Below are 6,720 nucleotides of genomic sequence, written 5' to 3'. Positions count from 1 at the left end.
CCACTCCAGATCCGCTCCGGAACCTAATACTTGCTCCAGCTCTGCTCCAGGGTCTACTCCGCTCCGGGTAAAACGTTTTAATAGGTATTGCAATGTACCTATACAAAGGATATTGTATTTCAAATAATTCCAGTGTTGCTAACTGTCGAATATAATATTTCCATTAGATTTTAGGACGAAAATTTAATGATAAATAAAACCATCCGGAGCAGTGGAGCACTACACGTTTTCGGTGCCCAGCTCCACCTTGCTCCGGGTATAACCCCATTGCTTCGTGCTTCTGCTCCGAGCTTGGCTCCAACGCTCTGTTAATAATATTATTTTCCGAGAAGAGTGGAGGTAGTTAGGGGATGCCTTCATCCAGCAGTGGATCGACCCCGACTGATGATGATGAATATTGTTTTATGAAGCATACAATTCTACGGATATAATCACGTATCGATGCAGTGGTAACCCTGAAATATCTCCTTAATACCCAAAACCACATAGCCATAAGAATAAATTCTGGATTATGGATATAACTTACCCTTATCGCATACATTTTCCGAATAAAAATATATGACTATTAGCCGATACACTTGGGGTGAATGTATGTAGGTATTTGAATGTGAGTTTCTAGCTTGCAAAAAGCGTGTTTCTATTAAATTTGAAACCAGAATAGAAATATTATCGTAAACACGCGTACTTTGTTTTTATGAAAGCGATTTTAGTTGGCAGCCACGCCAGACTTGTTCATATTCACCAGGGCAGCATTGAGACATTATTATTTGTATAAATAAAAAATATAAATAATAATCTATAAATCTAAAAATATTTTATACAAAGATGTAAGTAAACTAAATATATAAAAGGAAATTCAAAATAATTACAAGATAAAAAGAAATTTTAATATAAGTGCCACGTTTTTAAATTTTCTGTTGAATCATAATATAAACTTGACAATTATATGTATTAATAATTTGGGACAAATAAGGCAATTGTAAACGAATCATTTTTTTGCTATTTTGCAACAAACGAACAAACAAATATAGAATACTGAAATGTCATTTTGATTTCCATAGTAACGCACGTATATATTAATAATTTAGTTGCTAGGACCACCCCCTTAGCAACCAATAATAGTGGATTGGATTACGGATTTCTTACGAAATAACTTTTCATACGAAACAGAATTAACTGAAAATCAATTCAATTCTACTTAAAGATGGCTAAAAGTATTAAAAGAATGCATTGGCATCGTGTTCTGATATATTCTAAAAGTTTCAAATGTCTAGCTAGTTAAAAATCGATTGCAAGATTTGTATTGGATAAACAACCACCAGACAGACAAGTATACGAGCTAAGAAAAATGCAGTAAAATAATATTTACTAAAGTTAACTCAATCACAGGTTATTTGAATGTTATATAAGGGGGTCGTGACTCAAAAAAGGTTTAAAAACATTCATGGATCAATTTTTTTTCGATAAACATACGAATCATTAATTTATTAGAGGTAAAGGATCAGGCAAAGAGGCAAAAAAGTGCAAAGTTGTAAAACGTATGTATACTCTAGCTCCGATAGTTTTTCATAACTGATATGGGTATTAAACCTTCAAACTATAATTTACACTGATTTTAGTCATACACATATGTGTCGCTAGATTTCAAAATCAGCCAAGTCCATAATAGATGAATAGGAGAAAAACAGCTTTTTGTTTTCTCAAGTACACAGTCACAGGGGTGAAAGTTTATATTATTTCGAGTATAGACTATTTAAAATTTATAAGTTCCACATTTTGATAATGCAGAAATGTTAGAAAGCAGTAGTTCTTCAGCGATTTACAAAAAAGTCAAAAATACCTAAAGGTGGACTTGGCTGATTTTGAAATGTAGCGACACATATGTTTTATTATTAATAATAAGCATGTCCATGCTTATTCTTACACGGTGGTTCTTAGTAATTTTGAACTATCATAAACACTCAGGCTTTGAGAAAATCACATAAATATATTGTGCAGTGCGTAATGCGCTGGCCTTCCATCCGGGAGCTCTGTGTTCGATCCCCGGCGAGTACGCACATATGGTTATTGTTTTGCTTATGTCGGGCGTAGTGGAAATACGTTGTCAGCATTATGTTGATCATCCAAATCGGAATATCGTGATCGCCAAACGGTTGCTCGCGAGCTACCGGTAGCTCGCGTAGGATATTTTATCGTTATGGCCTTCCGTCCCAACAGAAAAGTATCCAATTTGAGTTCGAATTGCGCTCAAAATGAAGGCATTGTTTTGTTCTACCTACTTATGTGAATCAACGTTTTCCACTATGAAGGTGGTTAAAATTAAATAATTAAATACAGAGAGAGACTTACAGATACCTATACATCTTAATAATTGAATTCGGTTGGGAGTAGAGAATCCAATCCCGAGCCAATATTCTGATCCCGGGATTTCGGGATTACAATTTGACAATCCGCGATCCCGGGACTGGTCCCGGGATTGACATTTTTTTCCATTGTTATTATAAAATTTTTAATATTTACAAATAACATTGATAAAATCGGTCAAAAATAAATCTAGTATAATTTATACTATTTAAGACATTTATTGTTAATATTGTATACGTTCAATCTTGGACGTACATAAGTTTAATGGAGTAAATAATATTGTAATATAAATAATAATGTGAATTTAATATGAGATTGCTGTTTCTGATAGTAAATACATAATGAATGGATTAGCAAGATTTAAAATAGTAAAGCAAATAATCATGGCGTACTTATGGCCTCTCCGCTTCATAAATCTAATTAGCCAGCCAAATATGAAACTGCCGTAAAACGTATGATATCATGGTGGAATTACTTTGTTAAAAGTGCGAAGCATTGTTTTGTTCCAATCTTTCTCATTATTAATAATGTAAAAAAATAAAATGAATCGGCAACCTACACATGGGTATAAATCAAACTTCATTCAAACTCAGTTTATTTCTAATGTAGTTATTTTTTATTAAAAGTATTTTTTCTGTTATATTTTCGCTTTTATTTTATTTTCCATAAAAATTGATAAAAAAATCAATCCCGAAATCCCGGATTAGGTTTATCAATCCCAGGATTCATAGGTATCGAAAATAGCTCGGGATCCCTAGTTGGGAGTGATAAGGTATCACCGAATAATTGAAAAAAATGTGGAAGAAAGTGAACGCCATTCTTTTCACAAATTATTTTTACTTTTACTCACTAATTTCAAGATATTTTTCAATTATTATTTTGTTTGTAAATTAAATACTTACATAATTAAAGTACGCATTTTATGTTTTATTGGAAGTCCGATGTCCTAATTTATTTTAAGTAATATAATAATATTATGTATGGTACGATAAAGTACGATGATACAAATTATAAAGAAGGAATATGACGTACCTATAAGTAGCTCACCAGACAATTTCAATTTATAAAAGTAGCTCACATCCTTATTGAGTTTGGAGACCACTGATCTAGACTCTAGAGGCGGTTTAAACGATTAGTCGATTACAATCATCTTATTGGTTATTTAATAATAATACCTACATACGCATTATAAAACCTAAAAGCGGCCCTGCTTAGGTATTATGATATATTTAATATTTTGTAGGGGCCGCTCTTCGCATCATGGCGATCTTCGTTCGCGCCTAAATTTTCTATCGGCCATTTTGTATTCACGCAAAGCTGAGACGTCGCTCGGCGGGGGATGGTTTTCTCTGTCTTTTGCAACTGATTTTCTCTTTCCCTTTTGCTGACGCAACCGGTTTATTGTCCCGCGAGAGGAAACAATAATTATATTTAAACCTACACAGTTGTTTGGGTCAGTCTTCTCGCTGACCTTGTCTGAAAATAGACTATATGAGTGGTATTAAACGCGAATCACTTTTGACAGTTTTCTTTAGAGCATAACCTCGAATTCTCTTGTGACCTTGATAATGAAAATTAATTACAATATGTACACGATATGAAGCATCACGAAATTTTGTCATTATTTGGCTTCTTTCGCATCGTCATAACATAACACATAGGCAATCATTTAGGTACTACCTACAATTTGCCTACATTGCATTACGTGTATGTTACTTCGTCGTTTCCCTATTTATGACAACACATTACACAACGACAACGGACCCCTTAAACATTATTTCTAACATAGCATCAGCGCTCGAAATGAAAGATTTCATAAACCGGAGTACCTACCTATGTAATAATTGTGGTTACATGTAAATTGTACGTAAAATATTTCACAGTGGCAAATTGCACCTTTGCTCTTTTTTACTATTCGCTACCAATTCTATAATATAGAGCAGGTCTGGCCAAAATGGTTTCATGTAAATTGTACGTATTACATTTCACCGTAGCACAGTTCGCCGTGAGCTTTCTTATCGGAAAGAGATGACCGTATAGGTAGGTACTATTCGGTCTCCAATTTTTAGATTCAATATGAACACTAATTCAATTTTCACAGCTGATTTTGGCAAAATTCATCAATTCAAGAATGAAAACCTAACCTAACAAATAGTTTAGTATAATGGTAATGGGCCGGAATGTCGCTCGTCAATTGAACAACTACCGAACTAATGCAATCACACAGTGGTCCCAACGGGTATTAAACCTTAGACTATAGATACATCTAGACGCCACCCATTGCATTGCTAAATGAAGCTGCGTGCCGTGCGTTTGGTTTGTAGGCGAGCGAACGCATTCGTATACAAATGTTTGAGACCATAGACCATTTCGCTAGTGCTCGCACTAGACGCTCAGAATTAAAATATAATTTTCTATTTTTTCACGTTATATAGTATTTTTTAGCGGTCAAAATGCAACCATTAGGTAAAGATATCCATAATTTAAGTTAAGTATTTTAACGAAACACTAGGTCGCCTGACATTAAAATACATAAGAATATACAAATAAATTATCACGAACATGTATCAACTTACCTATGAAACGTAATACCATATTCTTGCTTATCAGTACGGCTACCACATTTTAATACAACACACAGAACCATCTTTTCTACTTAATTAACCAAATAAAATAAAAAAGGTAAAACTAAATATTTACCACTGACTTTATGTTTAACACAAAAAATAGCAATTTTAGCAACACGGTTATCGACGCTTACTTCAGCAACAAAGTAAGATTTGACGGCGACACTATAGCAAATTATCTTCCATATCTGTAAACCTTTTATCTTACTCTAGTGCGTGTCGCAGATATTATAAGGGTGCCTAATACTTTCTCACTCGCACTTATGCATCGTTTTTGTTCAGGCCTTGTATTAAACCGTGTTCGGAAAATCGTACGTATGCCGTATCACAGTTCACCGTGAACTGTTGTATCGGAAACAGATGGCCGTATAGCATTGAGATCAAATTCGTGTCAAAAAAAATAAAAAATAAGTACTTACGTGAGTAATAAAAACCACCGGAATACAAAGTAAGTAGATTAGAAATATGTACTTACGTCATATCGTATATATTTAAGATATGGAGTTTTGAATGATTCACAAGTAGGTTAGCAAGTAGGTGCTCGTACCAAAACCAAAATATATTCGTAGCTATTATATATCTGATAATAATGGCAACGTTCATTTATTGTTGTTTTAGTAGATATTTAACTGTTCTAATAGAGTGCCATAACCATGACTGTCGAAGTGTGCACCACTCTTTTCCATTACTCATTAATCATTATATACCTCCCTCCAACAGGTAGGTACTCTTCGATACTGTATTATTATTTTTTGTTTTGTCAAGCTTGTCAGAAATATTCTAAATACCAGGGGGAGACCTTCATCGGGCAGTCTGTACCAATTTATAGCAGCTGGTGACAATGCAATGAAAAGTGACTGGAAAATAATATGCCTAAAACTTACATCGAAATGTAGGTAGGTAGTACTTACAATAATAGCCCTCGAGAAAAAATGATTGTAGAGGCTTTCATCGCATTTATATGATCGAGTTGATAAACATAATAATAATTAACTAATGCTTGCAATGAAGATATAAATTTAATAAATATTCTATTCTCAGCCATATCAGTTTTATTCATTGACCTGTATTTGACAGATCATAAATGAAATTGTTGTATTTTATATTTCGTAAAACATTGTTATATTTTTTCAATCTCCTACTAGGTATATAAACTTCAATTCTAAAGAAAATCAACAAAGCTTTCTATTAAATACTTATTTACAGACATTTTGTCAAGCTGCTCATCCGGGGGTGTAACTCAGTGGTAGAGTGTCTGCTTCGCATGCTGAAAGTCCTGGGTTCAAATCCCAGCTCCTCCAAATATGTTTTACGTTTTTTATGATTTATTTATTTTTTTGCAATACGATAATGATATCTTAATGAAAAATGACATTTTTTATGACGTATTTATTTATTACAGTAAAATTAAACAAAAATATAATGACTAATAATGTGTATGAAATTATATTAGGTACCTAATTGGGATAACATTTATTTGATAATAATTATATTTTATAAAATCCTACAGATTCGTTTTTAGTGTATTTCGGTATGAAATTGTTTTTTATCATTCTTATACCTACCTACATAATATTAATTGCTGGGCTAAAGGGCTGGGGGGTTATATTCAAATTACCATGAGGTACCTATCTAACGTAAAAACATCGAATGGTGTTCAGTTCCGGGATACCTACTTTTGTGTCTTTACGGTTGGAGCCAAGGCCCACTATAGTTAGGTCGTGACAGA

At 33.4% G+C, this 6,720-nt stretch overlaps 1 non-coding gene across 1 annotated transcript; it reads left to right on the top strand.

Moving 5' to 3' along the window:
- The first annotated feature begins 6,220 nt into the window (after positions 1-6,220).
- On the top strand, positions 6,221-6,292 carry TRNAA-CGC (transfer RNA alanine (anticodon CGC)). The gene has a single exon. It is a non-coding gene; the product is annotated as a tRNA-Ala (tRNA).
- Positions 6,293-6,720: the final 428 nt, after the last annotated feature.

The sequence above is a fragment of the Rhyacophila brunnea genome, unplaced genomic scaffold (genome assembly GCF_057557595.1).
Source record: "Rhyacophila brunnea isolate RB1 unplaced genomic scaffold, BYU_Rbru_1.0 scaffold_21, whole genome shotgun sequence".
NCBI lineage: Eukaryota > Metazoa > Arthropoda > Insecta > Trichoptera > Rhyacophilidae > Rhyacophila > Rhyacophila brunnea.
Note: the sequence above shows the minus strand (reverse complement) of the source record. Positions and strands in the feature narration are given on the sequence as shown.